The following is a 22,037-nucleotide window of genomic DNA, read 5'->3' as shown; positions in this document are numbered from 1 at the left end:
CGCCCGGCCTAATTTTTTGTATTTTTAGTAGAGACGGGATTTCACTGTGTTAGCCAGGATGGTCTCGATCTCCTGACCTCGTGATCCGCCCTTCTTGTCCTCCTAAAGTGCTGGGATTACAGGCGTGAGCCACCGCGCCCGGCCTAGAACAGAAAATATTTCTTACGAGTAAGGCACTGTGCTGCTTTACAGACTTGATCTCACTGAAGCCTCACAGCCTCTCCCAGATGTGGGCGTTGCTCTGATCTCTAGTTTACAGATGAAGAATTTAAGGATCCAAAGGTGAAATACGTTGCTCAGAGTCACTCTCCTATTATAGTTATGCACTATTGCATAATAAACATCCCTGAAATGTAGTGACTTGAAACAACATGTTATTGTTAACACACACTTCTGTGGATTGACTCAGCTCAGCTGAGTGGTTCTGCTGTCAGATAGGAGCTGGGATTGGAATCATCTGTAGGATTATTGGCTCACATGCCTATACCTCAGCTGGAATACCTTGAGGCTGGTCAAGTATGTCTCTCTGCATGTGACCTCTCTGCGTGGCTACATTACTCCTCCCAACATGGCTGCCTCAGCATTGTCAGACCTCTCACATAGTACCTGGTAGCTCCTAGAGTAGAACAAGTGTTCCAAGAAGTGCAACCTGTCAGTCTATTAAATACTGGGCTCAGAAACTGGCACGGTGTCACGTCTACATTTCTCTATGGGTGGAAATAGATCATATAGTCAGTTATATCCCCTCTCATATGTCACAGGAGATATAACTCCAACTATTTATGTAGGAATGGAGGCTGCTCAGCTTGTAAGTGAACATCTGGGACTTAAATTTACATCTACCTAGTGCCAACATCCATTGACAATGAAGTAAAACCTGCCTGTCACCCATTTTTCCCTCTGCATGCCACCCCGACCTGGTGGTATTCTGTTTACTTAATATTCCAATTTTTTTTTCAGTCACTTTCCTATAATCTTCTACCTCTACCAGACTGTTCTGTAAAAAGGCTATTCTGATGATGTCAAAATGTAGACCTGTGCTTTACGTATTTGAGGGAATGGGAAGGGAGTATTCTTTCCTCTCTCCTCTTCTTACCTGACTTCAGTGATCCTGATTTCATCCTCATTTTAAAAATCTTCATCTTGATAAGATATATCTAGGAAATAACAAACAAGGAGAAACTCAGGGAAGAATTGATGTGAGAAAGAGAACTGGGGAGAGGATTCTGGAACATTCCAACTACAGTGAGCATCTTTACTCCTTTCTTCACCTTACCATTACCTCCAAACTCTAACACATTCCTCCTACTAAAATGTAGTACATTTAATGTTTCTTTTTTAAAAAAAAAACATTTGCCCCAGATCCTAACACAATGACTGTATTAGTTCCCATTTCTGTCTCAGAAATGCCTGTGTGAAACTCCATAGGCTGGCAGATATGCTCCTCAGACACGTCACCTATGACCTGTCTCATCTGCTGTCTATCCAACCAGAAAGTGGAAAAAAATAGCTCGGTCATGATTGTTAGCTGATAAGGTTTGAGCTTTGGCTATATTGAGACCTTGAGCTGTTCTTACTTTTGTTAGTTAAACTGTGGGATCTGGTCAACTTGGAGACAAATAGAGAAGGCCTTGAGAATTGAGGTTCTATACTGATTTGTGGAGGAATAATCACAGTGCTGTTCAGAAGGAGAGTTGTTGCACTTGCTGTCTTTTTAGAAAAAATCAAAGCTTCTCTGGGATTTAGCTAGCTGGCAGTCATGATTTTGAACCCTATCCCCATTGGGCCAAACCTATCACATGTGTCAAAATGACATGGTTCTTTCAGGGAACTTTTGGGAGTGAGATCCACAGCAGGCAACTGTGCTAATAAAATCCAGCTCAACAGTAACATTGCATTAGTCAGCCTTCCTTAGAGACATCTGGCATTTGTCTTCCATGTCCTTTCTGTTACAACTTTACCTCCTGGATGCTGGAGATACAAGTAACACTTCTTGCTGTGTCTTCTCTTACTCTCCCAAGTAACTAGGCAACTTATTTCTATTTCTTAAATAAATCTCATGGTTTTCTGACTTCTCCAAGGTCCCCTTGTCAAGTCAAATGAAAACTACTGATGGCCCCTTCCAACAAAAATAAGTATCATTACCTAGAACATTCCTGAATTCTGGTTCATTAGCACAGGGTGAAGACATAATGTGTCATTTTTTAGGGCCTTATCCTCTTATTTCAGTGATTATGCTGTAGTAGACAGGAACGTTTTTTAAAAGAGAATTATAGTCTTCAGGGCCAAAAAAGTAGTTAGGCCAGCAGTCATGAACCCTATACTACAGACACCAGATAAGAACTTGTTGCCTTCCCAGTGGTAGAATTGTTACAAATCTATGTGGGAGGGCCTTTGGGATCTTCTCATCCAATTGCCTCATTTTTCTATTAGGAGACTGGGACCCAGGTAGGTAAATCCATCTTCCCACAGATATGAGATGACACAGTGAGGCTATAACCCAGCCCTCCTGATTTCTCCTAGCTCAGTGACTGTTCTGCAATAATGTATTCAGATCAGAATTCCTTTCTTTGTCCATCAGCATATCCTGAGTGTTTTACTCTAGCCCCAAATTACATATGCCTGTGATTTACACTGATGTCACATCAAAGCTATTTTTAATTTTCTAGGTCTCTTTTAAATTTAGGTACGTTGGTCAAGAGACCTTTCCTTGGTCTTTCTCACCTGCTACCAACGTTTTCATTCCTGCCCTCTGTCTTTATTGAACTGCGAAGCCCATGTTTCCAGAAAAATTGGCACGCCTTATTGGCCAACAGATTCAACGCAAAGGTATCAAGTGGGTTCTACTGATCATCATATAGCTTTCCATCTAGTCTTACCAGGCCTGGCCGATGGAGGAAATTTCCACCTCAACAAAGACTGTAACTATAGCCACTAGAGGATTGTACTGTGCACTTCAAGCTAGCTGGTGAGGAGATCCAGCCAGTGTGGAAGGGTTTGTAAGTACATACATGTAGTCCCCTGCGGAACCTAAGCCAGAATCCCATAGTTTGGGCATGTGTCGAAGACATCTGATGGGGAGGCCCCCTCCTCACCTGCTCAGGGTCTGAGAGACTGTGACTCTGATCTAGGTGTCTTCTGGCAGTCTTAATGAGGGATCCTCCAGGAAGCAAAAATAATGCAGAGTAAAAGGGTGATACCCCTGCCTTTGACCTTTATTTTCAGTCTAATAAACCTGACTTTCTCAGGGAAAGAGGTGAGAGCTGGTATTTTGGTTTCAGCCACTAGGGTCCGGGGACAAGGAGCTGGTCACATGCTCTGACAGAAAAACGGATTTTTCTGTCCCCCAGCTGGGAGCTGGAGGGGAATTCGGTCTTCCTGACTTACTAAGCGTGCTTGAAAAACATTAAGCTGAATATCAGAGCTTGATTGTTCTGCAACTGCCACCCATTAAGACAGCAAGGGCTGAGGAAGGAGCCCGGGCAAGTATAGAAAAGAACTTCCCTAAAGGATCTTAAAACAGAACCTGGAAACACTGGAAGTAGGACATAAATTCCTTTTGCTCAGCAAAGTGAGCTTGTGTTCCTGGTCAATAGAGGCTCCTTTACTTCCTTCAGCTAATGAATCACAAAAAGAAGATATATATATATATATATATATATATACTATATATATATAGTATTGACTTCTGAGGCCAGGGAATTTTGTTCTCTTTACTTTTCTAAATTTGAGTAGCATATGCTTCAAAACATCACATATTTACTATCCTCAAAAGGACTGGAACACGTAGAAGGATAAAGCACAAGGAGTGGCCTAAATAGGCTTAAATAACAAATCCCACTAATGGAGTGATGGTATATAATGGAAAGACAGTGAGACATTAGTCTTCTTTGGAAATAACGTATAAGAGGATTTTGTTAATTCTCATTACTTTTCCTTCACTTGGCACTGCACACCACCCCCGCACTTCTAACTGTTATGATAGCTAGAACCAGGCAAAATGGGACAAAATAATTCATCTGATCGTCTCTTTACTCATTTTCAGTCGTTATCTCAAAATTTGTGAGTGATGTAAAAGTCACGATCCATTAGTGGCACCATTCGCTTCATAATATGACCTCCATTTTCCTCACAATCATCAGCTCGTGGCACCTCCCTTTGATCTACCCTTTCTATGCCCTCACTACCAAATTAGCTAAAAAATGGTAGAGACTTTCAACACATAGCATGTGCTCTTTCCTTCCACATAATGAACATCCTTGTTCTTACCTGGTAACTCATTACTTGTCCTATAAATTCCACTTGACTTGTTTCTCCTTCTGCAAGGATTTTGTCAGTGATGTTATCATATTTTTCTGATGCATCTTCTTTATGAATACTTTTTGGAGAATGTCTCTTTGGCTGGTCTCAGGCCCAGGGCAGTTTTACTTCTCTCTTAGGATTGGTTTGTACTTATCAACGCTTAGTAGTGACATCTACTAGCTTTTCCCTTTTGCAATGGTTGCTAGAACTTTCAGAGACAAATTTGTCACACATTTGTAATCAAGAGTATGAATTTTCCCAAATACATTTCTGGCTATATTTTATAAGCTGAACTGTTCTTTTTTCCCCTTTACTTTAAAATGTGATGTCTTATATTTTATGGAACCTCTTTCTGGAGCAAGGTGGCCAAGGAAGGAAGGAAGAGAAAGGGAGGGAGGCAGAGGAAGAGGATGAGAGGGGAGGGAAAGGGAAGGGAGCAATGAGAAGGGAAAGGAAGAGAAGAAAATCCAAATTCAAAGCCTACTTTCTTCATGAGTCTGTCACCTGAAAAAATTAATCACTTTCCCTCTGAGCTCTCCCAGTACTTTGAAGAAGCCTCTGTTATGGCTATTATAGCGCTTATATCTCTGCATGTCAATTCTTTGTCTTCTTGGACTTTTTTCCCTCTTATCTGACTGCAAATTCTTTAAAACAAGGACGACTTCTTATTTTTTTTGGTATCCCCAGCTTCTGGCTCAGTTCCTAGTTCAAATAACTGCTCAATATATGTTTATTGAGTGAACAGTAGCTGAAAAGTAGCTCCAGGGATTTAAACCAATCACACAAATTGATTTACTTAATTGGAGTTCTGCTCAAGATTTAGACTCATTCTCTGAATCAGACTTCTGACCTTCAGAACTTTATATGTGACTAGTCACAGTCATGTTTCTCATTGTACATGTCTCCAACTGACTTTCAGCAAATAACCTGCAGCTTTATTTAATACAAATCAGATCATATTAAATATAATTAAAAATCTCTCCATGAAATAAGATAAGATCCCATTGGGGCATCACAAAACACAATTATACCTTCATGGCATATGCTCTTCTTAAATAAATCCACTTGTGAATATTAAAGTCTGACAATCCTTTCTCAAAGTTAGTATTATCTTTTAAATAATACCATATACCAAATAAGAAGTAAGAAGTCATCGTATTATTTCTATCCTGGATTATTTCTCTAAGCAGAATCATCAACATTGATACATAACAGGGATTTATTTGAGTTTAATGGCAAATCAGTTACATCAGTATAACAGTTAATTATATTCATTCTCTTTAATAGATGGTGAAATTCTGCAATATGAACTTAATTAAAAACATCCCAGTGAGCACAGGTATGCTCAAAGTTTCTTTCTGCGCAAGTTGAAATAGATTTGACCACTGGAAGATTTGCTCATTTAGGTCTTCCAGGTCATTGCTAGGGCAATTACCTGAAATGTCATTTGAAACATTAAACGAAAAATATAATCATCTGAAGAAATTATTATTGATTCTGATTTTATCTCTGTTATTTGGAGAAGTAATGGGCACAGGAAAAAAGAAGACAGTATTGTGAGTTGGAAAATAGATAATCATACAGTGTTTTTCAAGTTGGGAGAAAAGCAGCAGTTAATAATTTCTTCAGACAAGAACAAATCATCATTTAAATAAAGGGACAAACAAACGATTTAAACTTTAACACAGATATGTGTTACATTCACATGCATTCACACACATAAACACAGACACTTGTGGGTTAGAGCTCTCTCTGGTTAAATTATAATGTCACAGTAGTCACTAATCACGACCAGACACCAGGACAGGGCGCAGTACAGAGCAATCCACACTCCAGCTCCCCAACTTGCCAGCAGGCTGCTTTGCAGTGTTTCAAGAAAGAAGAAAATGAGTTGATATCTGCAAGAGATAATGCCTGGAAATTCACTTCCACATCTAGTAAATAATTGCCTTTCTTTTCAAAGATGCAGAATTTCCTTGATAAGCTATCTCATCAGTGACTTAACCATTTGGAAACATCTCCCTTCAACTTACTGTTCTGTGTTCTCAAAATATAGTTTCAGCAAGATCAGGGCAAGTTACCCTTCTCCTTTTTCCCCCCTTCCCTTGCTTTTAGCACCATCAAAATCTGGAGAGCTGAATAGAGATTACAATTTATGAAGGGGAAACCTAAGGTTGTATGAGAGATATGAACCCCACCCCCCGATTCCCAGGGGAAAGCCCCTATCTTGAACTTTTCACAAGGATCCTCCACTGAGTTTCATCCTTATTTTCTCTTCTTGCTCTGTATTCCTCACAGTTGAATCATTCTTCTGTAGTGAATATTTTTTCTAAGGCATCTGTATTTGTTTTCTATTGCCATTATAATAGCTTACCACAAACTTCACAACTTAAAATTATTTGAATTTATTATTTTATAATTCTGAAGGTCAAAAGTATGGGATCGAACTCCCTAGGCTAAAATCAAGGTATTGGCAGGGCTGCATTCCTTTCTGGAGGCTCCAGGGGAGAATTGGTTTCTTTGCCTTTTCCAGCTTCTAGAGGCTGCCTACATTCCTTGGCTCATGGTCTCTTCCTCCATCTTCAAAGCCAGCAATGTCTACTTGTGTATTTCTCATGCTGCATCTCTCTGACACTGACTCTCCTGTCTGTTTTTCTTACATGGACCTCTACAACTATATTGGGCCCACCTAGACAATTCAGGATAATCTCTTTATTTTAGGGTCAACTGATAGCAATCTCAATTCCATCTGGTACCTTAATTACCCCTTGCCATCTAATTTAACATATTCAGATTCTGGGGATGTGGATATCTTTGGGGGACCATTATTCTACCTACCATAACATCTTTCTGGAAGCCTCAGCTTCTATTCAAACAAGCTGACCCCAATCTAGGGGCCACATCTCTTCTTTGCACTCATGAATTTTTTTCAATTGAAGTTTTTTCAATTGGAATAAGTTCCAGACTCATTCCATCTGGTGTGAGAGTAGGTAGCAGCGTTTCAAGAGGCTAAGATGCTTCTATCATCCCAAGCTTTGCAGAGAAAGAGTTGATGGGGCACAGTATGTTTGAGATTTTTTTTTTCCTAGCGTAAGAACCAAATCGGAGATCTTATTTATAGATATTCCACCAATATGTCTTTATTTTCTTCCCATATTTTTGGCTAGTAAATGTCGAAGTCATCATCAGTTACATATTTCCCCCAGTGTAAAATCAGTTACTGGAAACAGAGAAAACAAACAGATGGCCATTAGGCCAGATGTGTTGTGGATAAAAACAGAGTAGAACTAAGCTACAAAGACACGGAAGACAGAATAGAGTTGGTTCTGGCCACTAACCAGGTTAAATTGGCGTGTATGTGGCAACTGTGCTGCAAAACCAATGAAACCATTATGATCAGCTAGGCCACAAAGAGAAAGAAAACCTATGAGAATACTGACATTGTCCACAAAGAAGCAGATTCTGATATGAAGATTGCACATCTGAAAGGTTATGCAAGATAACCCATTGGGGTGTGAAACAAAACTGTAAGCATGTTTATACCCATATCTCTAGTTTAAATAAGAACTTCAACTTTACCAATATTTAAAATACAAGCCAGGCACGTTGTCACATGTCTGTAGTGCCAGCTACTCAGGAAGCTGAGGCAGGAGGATTTCTTGAGCCCAGGAGTTCAAGACCAGCCTGGGCAACATAGCAAGAATCCTATCTCAAAAAAATACAGTTTGACACTGCCACACTCACTTGCTTTGTACTTCAGCCATTCACATATCACACATGTGTATTAAAGAATTTGGGCTGGGCACGGTGGCTCACGCCTGTAATCCCAGCACTTTGGGAGGCTGAAACAGGCAGATGACCTGAGTTCAGGAGTTCGAGACCAGCCTGGTCAACATGGCAAAACCCCATCTCTACTAAGAATACAAAAATTAACCAGGCGTTGTGGTGCATGCCTGTAGTCCCAGCTACTTGGGAGGATGAGGCAGAAGAATGGCTTGAACCCGGGAGGCAGAGGTTGCAGTGAGCCAAGATCCGTGCCAGTGCACTCCAGCCTGGGAAACAGAGCAAGACTCCATTTCAAAAAAAAAAAAAGAAAGAAAGAATTTGTTTGTGACTGGGGTATCTTCAGTTCATATACTGTCACCTTAATGTGGCTAATTGCAGTACTCATGAAATTGCTAAGTAGACTGATTATTATATTATCTAGTTTTAACTAAATTGACCCTTACCAAATGGACAAGTAGTTAAAAAATATGCACGTGTCTGAAAGATTCTATGAGAAACTGCATATGAAGATAATACTAAGATGGGCCCGGGTAAGCATGAAGCAAATGGACGAAACAATATTCCCCCAGCTACCAGTGTAACCTCTTCAGTCACAAAACAATGCCCAGTGTGATCAAACTGGACACATTCAATGTTGAGCATAAAAATATTTTTGTATTTTAAATGAATACAGTAAAAATAAAAACCATGTTATATTAATACTTGTTTCATCTTCTGCTCTGTTTAAATTTTTATTTAGTGCATATTTTAAGATGTTTGTAATATATTAGTACAATAGTCCATGCTTGTCCTTTATATTCTGAGGGTGTATACACATATTTTGAGGATAGGTATTCAAATTTCTTTTATGGATAAGGGTACACCATCAAGATAGTTTGTAGACCATTGCTCTAGAGGATAGAGCTTTTGGAGGGAGGCAACAAATTCCAAAGGAAAGGTTTGATATGGAAAAACATTGAAAAGCTCATTGAGAGAAGGGTGTATCAGGGAATCCTAGTGTAGGTCACAGGACTTGCTACACTAAGTTGCACATTTGTCCAAATCTGACATTGCCAGGAAGCTAAGTCTTACACTAATCTTCCTGTAGTACTTTTATCCTATAATAGGGTTCATGACATATTAGATAAAGAAAATAAACCATGGGGTCTCAGTGAGTTCTTCAAAATTTTACACTTCTGCTTTGTTTTTAATGCTTAGAAAAAGAACTACTTGAAAAGTTATTTTAAAAATGAGTATTTTATCTTTAACCAAGAGCCATGAAGTATCTCAGAAATATATTTCAACATTAAAATATCAAATAATCAATTTTTACAAGAAGTGCATTTAATTAGCAACTTAGCTATAGCTAGCATACAATGAGTTAATCTAATAATCAGTGACTCGCCTTTCTGGACAGAGTAATCTTAAATTCAGCTATTCTTTTATCAATTTAAAAAATGTAATAATAGCATTTTGTAGCAAATGGCTAGAAAATTTCAGCTACAAAATACTTCATTCTATGAAGCCTGATTATTTTATGGCTTAGAAGATGTTCATAACTTCTGTTCCAACATAATACAGAAGCATCCTTCAGAATGTTATCTTTAAGATCACAGAAGTTAAGAGATTTAAATTTCAAAGTGAATATTATCCACTTTCTGTTCTTTTTTAGCCTACTTCCAGGCAAGCCCTCTGATGCCCTCATCATTTGTTTAAAGTTTCTCTTTCTTCCAGGCTACTTTGGGAATCAATTCCAGATCACAGAGGAGAGAAAATCTCATTCCTTTTTTCCACCCCAAGCTCACCTTCCTACACAAGATTTCTATCTACATTAAATAGATTCGCTAACCCGGGATAGTAACCTACCCATAGCAGTGGCTTCTGTGAAGCTCAGCAGAGCATAGAGAAGTCCCACAATGCTTGATTAAAGTCATCAGGAAAACCTGAGATAATTCTAAAAAATCCCACTCTGTGGTACAAAATGGCCCTAGAAGCCAATCTTCTGACTACTTGTCATTTTATTTCATTTCATTTTTTCTTTTCTTTTTTTCTTTCTTTTTTTTTTTTGATTCAGGGTCTCACTCTGTTGCCCAGGCTGGAGTGTAGTGGTGTGATCTTGGCTCACTGCAGCCTCGATTTCCTGGGCACAAGCAATCTTCCCACCTCAGTCTCCTGAGTAGCTGGGCTATGGCGAGTGCTAGCAGCTAATTTTTTGTATTTTTTGTAGAAATGGGGTTTCACTGTGTTGCCCAGCCAGGCTGGTCTCAAACTCCTGGGCTTCAGTGATCCACCTGCCTCGGCTTCCCAAGGTGCTGAGATTACAAGTGTGAGCCACCACCCGGCCTTGTCATTTTGTCACCATAAATACTTTCCTCTAGGTCTGGCTCCCAATGCGGAGAATCAGGGGAATTGGAACAGGGCTTTCTTGGAGAGTTGTTTCATTCTGTGTGCTGGAATAAAAACAGAAATTCTTTTCCTGCCAGGAATGCACTAAAGCTCCCTCCACTGTATCCTCCAGGAGGTTCATATTAGTATTTGCTTTAGGGATAATGTTTTGGATTGTACCACAGAGCAAAGTATTTGGTCAGATAATCTAATGGGACTAATAACAGCTGACCTGAACATTGACAATTCCTGCACATTATCCCATTCCATCCTCACAGATCAGAGAAACCCAATTAGGTAGTATTTCCCCACTTCATAGACCAGGGAAGGAAATTTCTGAGAGGTTAATTGATGTGCTGAAGGGCACATAAAGTGCCCGGCTCAGTCCCATGTCTGGCTCTACATTCCTTTTTAGTTCTTCTGTATTATGCTGTCTCTTCTAAATGGATTATTAGGTTGGTAATGTTATTCTTAGTCATTCTGCCCAACTAATGAATAACAGATTATACATTTAAGATGCTAAAATGTATCATAATTTTATTATAACTGAAAATGTTCAGAAATTTTTTAAAATAATAATTATGGGGAAAAGAAAGCTTTTCCTTATATATGGTTTCCTCAGTATTTTTTTCGTTAGGCGTTTTTCCCATTTGGCTGTGGCAATCCTTGAGATTGATTCTCACTGTCAAAGTCATAACCCTCTTTCTTTCACCCAGCGGTAACCATGGAAACATTTGTATAACATGTCCTGCTTCTTTTAATATGATTATTCATGAGTTGCCATAAAAATATGAAGTGTATTTATTTGCATATTTAATTGTCAAAATAGCACAAGTATTTGCTTTTACAATACCTACTTATAGCTCTGTGGTCATGCATACACAAGTACCAACCATTCTTAAATCTTAGGATTAAGAAGTGACATGTTGCAAATTTAGAGCACCTTGCTCTTCACCGGTTGTATAGCTAAAGAGTTTTAGTCAGTTTAGAAGTACCATGGGTGGAGCTGGATACGGTGTCTCACACCTGTAATCCCAGCACTTTGGGAGGCTGAGGCGGGTGGATTGCCTGAGGTCAGGAGTTTCAGAGCAGCCTGACCAACATAGTGAAATCCTATCTCTACTAAAAATACAAAAGAATTAGCTGGGCATGATGGTAGGCGCCTGTAATCCCAGCTACTAGGGAGGCTGAGGCAGGAGAATCACTTGAACCTGAGAGGTAGAGGTTACAGTGAGCCGAGATCGCACCATTGCACTCCAGGTTGCAGTGAGCCAAGATTGCACCATTGCACTCCAGCCTGGGCAACAAGAGTGAAACTCTGTCTCAAAAAAACAAAACAACAACAACAACAAAAAAAAAACAAGAAGTACCATGGGTCAAATTAGGGTTCCTGTCCCATTTTTCTGCATACATTTAAAGTCTAATGTGATATAGTAAGTACTTTCTCCTTTGGAGATCAGCTATAATCTCAGAACTTAATATTTCACTTGTATAGAAGTTACTCTTAAATCAGATTCTATGACCCAGACAGCCATCCAGAATTTTAGTTCCTCATCTCTAGCTTCTTCATTAAAATATCCAACTAGATGTCCCACTACCCCTTCCAATTCAATTTGTCTAAAACTAAACTTGTTATCTTTCCTTCAGAGTTCAAGTCCTTTCAGAACTCTCTTAATTCAATCTCCAATCCCATCATTCTCTTAGTTACTCAGGCTTAAAGTTTTGTTATCCTATAGCATTTTCTTTCTCTCTTCTTTCACGTCCTATATCCTATAAATTATTCTTAGCTTATACTAGCCTATTTCCACTGCCACCCTCATTACATTATGCTGAGACTACCCTACAGTGCTGTAACCAGTCTCCTTCCCCAGCTCTCATCTCTTTCTATCTGCCTTCCAATCTACTCCAAGGTTGAACTGTCTAACTCAACATTTTGCATATGACCCTCACCTCCTCACAACAAACATTTCTTCTAAATTAAATTGACATATAACACCATTCAAAAGTTATTTCTTTCCGCTTCAAAACCATCACTCCAGTATATACATTACTTCGCAACGTGATGTGAGGTGAACCACATTTCTTGCCCACACGCTGTTCTCATTTCTGTTCTAGTTCCTCACTTATGACTTGTACATTGAAAGCACCTAGATTTCTGTTGTTATTCTGGATGAGTAATGGCAGGACAACCCTAAATCCCAAGTATTTATGTGGCTCTTTTGAGGAAAAGAAATATGCAAAAATAATCTAAAGAAAGAAAAATATAAATATTCTAAACATTAGTCTTGTATCTGTGTTACGTTGCCATTATATCAGTTTTGCTTGAAATAAGAATGTAAATACTAGATATTAGTTTTAATTTATGACATTCGGCAATTGTAAACAATTTATTTGTGTTACTTTATTCTTTTAGAATCTGTGTAGTTTTCTAAAATTAAAATTAAAATTCCATTTCTAGCCACAGAGGATTCTTCTTAGTTATATTGGAGTCAAGAATCATTTTTAAAATTTTAATTTGAAAATTAAGGACAGATCCAACTAGGACTGTGAGTCCAGCAGACATACTGTGTGAGCGCACAGCTGTGGCATATCTATGGAATGGATAATGGTGGCATATTTTGGCACTTGTGGAACTTATTCCCATCATTTTAAACAATGATTGGTAGGTTTATTTCAACAGATTTATTTTCCCTTCAGCTATTACAAGAATAAAGCAGAGACCTAAGGTCTGGCATATGAATCTTACAAATGAGGGGTTTTTAACCAGGAGCAACTCTGAAAGCTTCTTACATTCTTGGGACAGTCTGCAGTCATAGATTGAATGACAAAAGCCTCATATCTTGGCTGGGCACGGTGGCTCACACCTGTAATCCCTCACTTTGGGAGGCTGAGGTGGGCGGATCATCTGAGGTCAGGAGTTCAAGACCATCCTGGACAACATGGCGAAATCCTGTCTGTACTAAAAATATAAAAATTAGCCGGGCATGGTGGTATGTGCCTGTAATCCCAGCTACTTGAGAGGCCGAGGCAGGAGAATCACCTGAACCTGAGAGGTGAAAGTTGCAGCAGGCTGAGATCACACCACAGCACTCCAGCCTGGGCGATAGAGTGAGACTCCGTCAAAAAAAAAAAAAAAGAAAAGAAAAGAAAAAAAAAAAACAGAAAAGAAAGAAAAGCTCCATGTCTCTTCATTGACCAAATACAATCTCTTAACTAGCACAGCATTGATGCATTTCAGCCATCTCACAAAACTTCCCTTTTATCATTCTGAAATCGTTTTGTCTTTCCCAAGAGACTGATAGACAAAGCAGCTTTGTATATTCATGTCCCGGTTCTTGTGCATTATTAGGAAACAGGTAGGAAAGCTACCCTCATACAGAAGCTATGTAAATATTATTTGTGGAAGAGGAAAACCATGTATGGGTGCTAAGAAGATAAGATAGTGCCTCTGACAGTTCTACTTGATGTTTCTTAAACCTACATTATAATGAAAACTCAGGTAAATGAATTTGTATTGACTACTGAAAATGAAACAGGAGTATACTTGAATAAGTATTGAATTTTTTTTTCAGGTCATTTACCTTAAGACTCACAAAGAACATATTAGCTAATATAATTCATCGCCAAACCATGATGTAAATGGAGCTAAGGTCAGAATTAGATTCTTTAGGGACCTGAAGAAAAAACATGGCTATGACCCTAAAACCAATCTGCTCTTTTCTGATACAAATTAAATCGTGGAAAAAAAAAACTGATACTAAAAACAAACGCATAAACAAAAAACCCTTTAACTATCCAACCACATATGCAACAGCTTTCTATAAAATAAAACAGAATGGAAAAAAAAGGCTCAAAATCATGAATTGAACCAATGAAACATACGGGTTGGTTCAGCATTGCAACCAGATGTTATCTCAATAAAAACAAACACTATTAGCTCTTTGATGATTAATAATAGTGAATACTGTTATCACACTTCAAATATGACTCTTTAGACTGAGTTACTAATATATACAATCAACCTGCATTTTTCCTTTTTTTCTAGATTTGACAGGAAAAGTGGTGTAGCATGGAGCAATATTAAAAGTGTAAGAGAACCTCAGATTTACATTCTAGTTCCAGCCCTGCCCTTTCTTAGTTGTGTGACCTTGAGCAAATCAGCTAACCTCTGTGAATCCTATCCCTTCACTTGAAAGTGTGTAAAAATGGCACTTATACATGATAATTTTATAAATACATTTATATATGGCATATATAATTAATACTTATGTAATATGACAGTATTGAAGATAATATAAACTAATATGATATAATGTGTTTATATACTATTTACATATTACATATTAATATAATGTATATTAACATAAATGCATGTTTATTAGTTTAAATTATACATGAAAATCTTATAATTAAAAATTTTACATATAATTAATGTGTCACAAAGTTCTATATTAATTATATATAATCAATTTATATATAAATCATGTCTATACAGACAATGCATCGTAATGTGTTTGGGGTCATAAAAGAGTACTACAATCATTATTATGTTTTTGGTCAACTTTGCAAGTAGAAGCTTCTTAATCAATATTAAACTATGGGCAAATATAATGCTGCTGCCTTCTAATGTAATTTACTTTAGGAAAAGCAATTGATGAGATAAAAGGTCTTTCTCTTTTTTCATTTTTATTTTTTTGAGACGGAGCCTCGCTCTGTCACCAGGCTGGAGTGCAGTGGCATGATCTCAGCTCACTGCAACCTCCGACTCCCTAGTTCTAGTGATTCTCCTCCTCAGCCTCCCAAGTAGCTGGGATTACAGGCACACACCACCATGTCCAGCTAATTTTTGTATTTTTAGTAGAGATGGGGTTTCACCATGTTGGCCAGAATGGTCTCTTATCTCCTGACCTCGTGATCTTTCTGTCTTGGCCTCCCAAAGTGCTAGGATTACAGGCATGAGCCACTGCACCCAGACAAGGTCTTTCTCTTTTTAACTTTGTTCGTAATACCTAGCTTGCCTTCATGCTATTATATGAGGTTAGCATTAATTTTCCATTGGAGCAGATTACCTACAAGCACACACATACAAATAGCACACTGAGGAGGAAGGAACCAGTGCTTAAGTTCTTGTTTCTGAAAGGTAATAGAGCTTTTCTCATTACTGCAAATACATGAATGAATGAACAACATTGTAAGCACAGACGTTCCATACATTCTCTCATCAAGCAGCCCTATCACTGCCTTAGTATTTTTTGTTGTTGTTCAGCATTATTGATTTTTCCAACAATTGAGTTTGTTTGCAATAAGCTGAACCGGAGCATAACCTTCACTAATTAGAAAAAATGTATGAGTATTAGCTCAAGGAAGCAATAACACTTCTTGTATGTTTTCTGTTGAAACTCAGGATGATGTTTTGGAGGAGTGCTATTGTTTCTTTTCCCCCTTGTGACAATGTTGTTAAGTATGATGCAAAAAAGTCCAAAGACCCTTTAAATAATTTGCATCTGTTCTAGAAGGATAAAGAACTACAAAGGCCAGGCGTAAATGGATGTGAAAATAGCAACTTAGAATAGAATTATCTGCCATTACTCTCTCTGCATACCTCTAAGCCTTTGTCCCTATTTACGATTGTTTTTATATTTTGGTCCACTTTCAAAGTGAACACCTTAAGGATCTTCTTTGTTTTAACTATAACATTTAGAAAATATTCCTTGATTCATATTTATATTTGCTGGGTAATTATCATTTATAAAATCATAGTTGAACTAAGAAGCTAGAAAAAAGTACATGTGTGATTGATTCACTGTTTAGTTTTTCACCATTTCTGGTCAGGCTGATTGAATTGGCCAGTGCAGATTTCTTCAACTCAGCAAAGCTTAATCATGTAAGTAATTTCAATTATATAATAAATAAAAGCTGCTTTGCCTCAACATATTCAGTGATTAAAAATGACTCGTTTTTTAGAATTTTCAAATCTGACAATATTCCTTGAAAGAAATAACTTGTGATAGAAATAAATTGAAAATGGGGAATACAATGGTCATTGAGGTGCAAACCAATGCAACAGAATAAAGTTAGCATGAAATTTGAAATTATTGACCAGAAATCAAAGTAACTATAAAAATATAGATGTTATTAGGGAAATCTCTAGTAGGAAAAGAAAGCCAGAAATTATCACATTAGCATTACCATGAGATGTCATTCTAATTCTTAAATAGAGCTAAAGACGAGAGCATCATGGCTCTACTATTCATATGAAGGAGACTAAATAGAGAATGATATTGAATCCATTTCCTTTTGAAAACCTTAACAGCATAGGGTAGGTATTTGGTGATGGATTCTTGGCTGCAGAAAATTCCTCATGATAAATAGGGTGCTATCATTAAATATCGCAAATGCTAAATGCTAGGAATACATTAATTCCTCCAAGTCCAATTCCCTGAAAGTCATCTTATTTTCTGAAAATCATTATCATAAAGGGAATTCTGTGTGTGACATCTGAGAGTAAGCATGTTTAGAAGTGTCTGAAGAGTACATGACAGTAATAAATTCAGGAAGGTAAGACAAGAATTATCCAGTCTTTGCAGGGGCAAAAATGACCCTTCTCTTTATTCCTTAATTTAATTTTATTTATTTTGTGTGTGTGTGTGTGAGATGGAGTTTAGCTCTTCTTGCCCAGGCTGGAGTGCAATGGCTCAGTCTTGGCTCACTGCGACCTCTGCCTCCTGGGTTCAAGCGATTCTTCTGTCTCAGCCTCCCAAGTAGCTGGGATTACAGGAACCCACCAACCCGCCCGTCTAATTTTTGTATTTTTAGTAGAGACGGGGGTTTCACCATGTTGGCCAGGCTGGTCTCGAACTCCTGACCTCAGGTGATCCACCCACCTCGGCCTCCCAAAGTACTGGGATTACAGGCATGAGCCAACATACCCAGCCCTATTCTTTAATTTTTAAATAGCTTTGGCCTTCACTCCTATATATAAAAGTATACTGCTGATGAGGAATATATACCTCATTTAAAATGTGTGCTTTAAAGTCGAGTCTCTGCTGTCTACCATACCAATGTAGGTTTTGGTCACTATCAAGTTATTTTCGTTCTTCGCATGTAAAACTGCCATGTTCTTCATGATTTTTTTCTATACATATGGTCACTATCAAGTTATTTTCGTTCTCTGCGCTTAAAACTGCCATGTTCTTCATGATTTTTTTCTAGACATACACAGTCATTGCTAAGATAAACATTATTTTTAGACATCAAAATTCCTAGCTTATTATTTTGCATCATATTAGTACAATTGTCAAGAGACAATTTTATGTTTCTTAATTCACGTTTTCTCTTTGTAATCTGAGTTCCCCAAATAAGAGAAATATTAATAATGGTGGCATATTTTGGCACTTGTGGAATTAACTAGCAATATGTAAATTTCTAAATAGCATACTGTTAAAATGCTTCTATTCTTCAAACTGTAATAATTTGCTGAGAAATTATAATAATAAATTTTAAGAATTTTTGGCTAAGTGCAGAAAAATCTTTTGAAATATTAATACATTAGCAAAATGTATCATTTAGGGAAATAATTTTATTATAAGGAAAGAACTTAGAAATTTGATAATAAGCATAATTTATTGAATAATTTTCTGAATGAGTCGTTTCTTTGCAATAAAAAGAATTTTTCTCTATGCGTATGTGTGAAGCAAGTTGCTGTAAAGGAATTCAAAACTTGTAAGGAAAAGAAGCCAAAGAATTACCAAAAAATATTCCTGGGTGTTTTGAGGTTTCATAAGATATTTGATAATATATTGAATGACTCTCTTTGTGAAACATTTAGTAGCAGACAGTCCAGGAAAAAGCTCATTTTTTTTTTTTTTTGAGACAAATTCTCACTCTGTCACCTAGACTGGAGTGCAGTGGCACGATCTCAGCTCATTGCAACCTCCGACTCCTGAGTTCAAGTGATTCTCATGCCTCAGCCTCCCAAGTAGCTAGCATTACAGGCATGTGCCACCATTCCTGGCTAATTTTTGTATTTTTAATAGAGATGGGGTTTTGCCCTGTTGGCCAGGCTGGTCTTGAACTACTGGCCTCAAGTGGTCTACCAGTCTTGGCCTTCCAAAGTGCTGGAATTACAGGCGTGAGCTGCTGCACCCAGCTGAAAGCTCATACTTTACTAATCATGAAACCCTATATTTAAAAAAACAACAGTAAACTATTAGGCTGATCTTTTCCAGTGATTATAGCCAAAGCACCAGGCCAGCAAGTGAAACATAATAGGCCCTCAATAAATAATGGTTGAAATAGCCATATGATCAGACTCCACACATAAAGGCTGAACTGAATTGAGGTAATTCAGGATAGAACCCACTGGATAATCAAGCACATAATATTGGCTTTAATTATGTAGCTGTTTCAGAATTGAGAGGTGATGAAGGGACTCGAACAGCTTGATGCTCTGGCTACTGGGCTGTTTGGATGGCTATGCGCTCTTTGCTCTTACTCCATTGTGAATTTCTGAAGCCGAGACAGCCTTAATTAGATGTGAGTCTGATATGATAAATATGTTGTTATGGTGAATATAAATGTTTTATACAACAATAATATTTCATGCCAATTAAAAGTAAATTCCAAATACTTTGCCAATAAAATTGAAAATACGATTATTCCATTGGCGTGTCCATGATGGCATAAATAATGCGTATTTATTTATTTATCAAGAGGGCTCTTATTGAACACCCGGAGCTTTCTAGCAGCTATCTCCCTTGTGCAGTGTGCCAGCTCATTAGGAAGACTACGAAGTTACAATGGAGTCATCCTGAAATGACTTCATTTCAACACAAATTCCACGTAAACAGATTTTTGGAGAGCCATCTGTCCCTTGAGGTCTAGGTTATCTCTTGGAAATTGGAACTAAATGGATGAAAACTATAGAAATGGTTTGGTCTTCCAAATACTTTCTTAATCACTTCTAATTGTAAAAAAGAGGAAAAAGTGGCTTTAAGAAAAAATAGTAAATTAAATCAATTCATAAGCTATTTTGTATGATACAGGAGACATTTATAAGAGTAAACTATTTTGTATGATATTTTACAAGCTATTTTGTATGATATAGGAGACATTTATAAGAGCAATTGTGACTAGTTATCTTATTGCAAGCCTTCATCTCCACATTTGACTTCACTGGCAGATGCGGCAACTTACAAAACAAATTAGGCCATTTCAAATGCTAGTACTACAGAGCTTGGTTTTTTTCCCCCAATCTTAAGAGACTTCATGGGTATTTTAATGTTAGATTTTACAATTTAACATATTAAGATATGATTACTAAAGACTAATTCTTGTCTCTACTACCTCCATGATTTCATTACTGTCATGTGCTGTTGGGACACTTCTGAAGCCAGAAACAACAACTGTAACAGAATGTGTAGATTACATGCCATTAGTTTTACTGTTCATAATGCCAAGTATATTCCAGAGTATGTGGTGAATGCCTCCAGCCTTCATGAAGATATCCTTTTTCCTTTTTTCCATAAAAAGACATCATCGATGGCAACTAGTATAATGGACAGATCATTCGAAAAGCATATTTGATCATCAAACATTTTCCAGGTCTCAAAAACTTTCTGGAAACACACAATAGAATTTAAACCTAGTAAGAAGGCTGGATGAACATACTGAACTCTAATCCAATAAAATGTACAATAGTAGAGCTATGCAATTAGTATATGGAGACACAGTTGATGATGCCATTAATTTTTCTTTGGGAAGTAATAATTATCACAGCTAATCTTAACTGAATAATTACTGTGGGTCACATTCTCCTTTAAGTGCTTTAAACGTACTAACAGAGTGAGAGGGAATGGATATTACTTCCATATTTTTAGACTCTTAAGATATAATACATCTTATCCAAAGCCCCATGGGGCTAGTTGGCAGTGGAGCTAAGATTTTAACTCAGGAAATATGGGTTCAAAACCTAGGTTTTTGGCCCCCAGGCCATACTGCCTTTCTGTTTTCCTTCAGAGTCATTTAAGAAAAGTCTGGAGACAAATTGATATTTTTGTTAAAATCTAAAATATAAAGATGACTTCATCATTTAAAGAAAGAATAGAAAGAGAATTTAAACAAAGGACATATAGTGAGCAAAATTAGGAGGAAATGAAAGGGAGAATAAATTGATGGGAAATTACCCAAAGTTTGAGTTGCTAAATTGGAGAGCATGCAAGAAGCATCATTGCAATGAAATTGTAAAGGGAGATGGAGCCCAGACTAGGAGTTGCCTTGTAGGCCATGAAATAGGATTTGGGCCTATTTTGTGGGATCCGTTAGAGGATATTGTTAAACTTACTCTTAACATTATACTGACTCCCTAGCCAGGTCAAAGTACAACTTAAGCTGCCAATGAAATATATTGGCTTTAAATTTTTGTCACCATTTTTAAAGTGTAGTATGGAACTGAAACATTATATAAACATTATATAGACAAAAGAAATCATTTATTCTAAATATTCTTAAGCTGTTTGAATAATGATTGGTCTAAATGTATTCCTTTCACATAAAGTATATAAACTCCCTTTGAAATGAGGTATGAGTTAAATAAGCAATTTTTATGTTGAAAAGTTCAGTAATTTTAAAAATTAAAATGCTCTCACTGAAGCCTCCAAATCATGCATACTATATACAATCTTTTGTGTTGTAAATGCCCATGATAAAAGAAAACAAACACAACAAGACATCATCACCACCACCACCAATAAAATTTCAATCAGAAGGGATCACTTGGTTTGAAACTTTATGCAGCTCTCAGATAGCCAGACTTTCTTTGTTAAAACCGTTCAATACAATGTTTAAGAAGTGTCGTGGTTAACAGAAAACATCATGTGCTAATATTAATTTGGAAAATTCTATGTGGTGGCAGAGACCCTATGATGTTCCAGTCTCTTGAAAGCTATTTGGGAATGGTGAGTCTTCTTTCTAACTCTTTTATGTGGGGTTATGTGGAATCTTCTAATCTCCAAAGCCACTAGGCTTCTGTCCTGACGCTTATTTCCTGATACATGGACCCTCTTCTTAACTCTGGAGCGTTGGACTTTCTCTTTTCTGCCCTTCACTGGTGGCTTGGTTTAGTTTTCTGGTAACTGCATTTCTTCCTGAGCACATCCAGAATCTTCTCAGAGGAGGCAATCATTCCATTATTTCCTTGTGACACCTCAATTCTCCATCTCCTTACCCAAAGAGCCTCCTTTATGTGTCACTTTCCCTTTGAAGTTATCTTTTCCTTCTTAGAAAACTTTTTGTTTCTATTTTAAGAAAAGCTGGGTAACATAAGAACAGGAAACATGAAGAAGCAGATGGTAAATTGATTAGACATAAGATGCTTCATATTTGTATCCTCTGTCCTATTTTCCACTTTTTCTTCAGAAAATAGTCCATGACTTTGTAGTCATAGCTGTTTTTCACTTTACATATCAAGAACCAATGTTTAGGAAACAAATAATTGTGAGTAAGTACTTACATTGATTGCGTATCAAAAGATATTTAATTTTCAGGTTAAATTTATAATATGAATAGCTATGGTATAATTTTGAGAA

General features: G+C 37.3%; 1 protein-coding gene across 3 annotated transcripts in view; it reads left to right on the top strand.

Moving 5' to 3' along the window:
* Window positions 1-22,037, top strand: part of IL1RAPL1 (interleukin 1 receptor accessory protein like 1) — a 1,387,436-nt gene that overhangs the window by 1,157,504 nt on the left and 207,895 nt on the right. The gene's annotated exons all lie outside the window — the stretch shown is intronic.

This window comes from Chlorocebus sabaeus, chromosome X (assembly GCF_047675955.1).
Source record: "Chlorocebus sabaeus isolate Y175 chromosome X, mChlSab1.0.hap1, whole genome shotgun sequence".
Lineage (NCBI taxonomy): Eukaryota > Metazoa > Chordata > Mammalia > Primates > Cercopithecidae > Chlorocebus > Chlorocebus sabaeus.
This window is presented reverse-complemented; position numbering and strand designations above follow the sequence as displayed.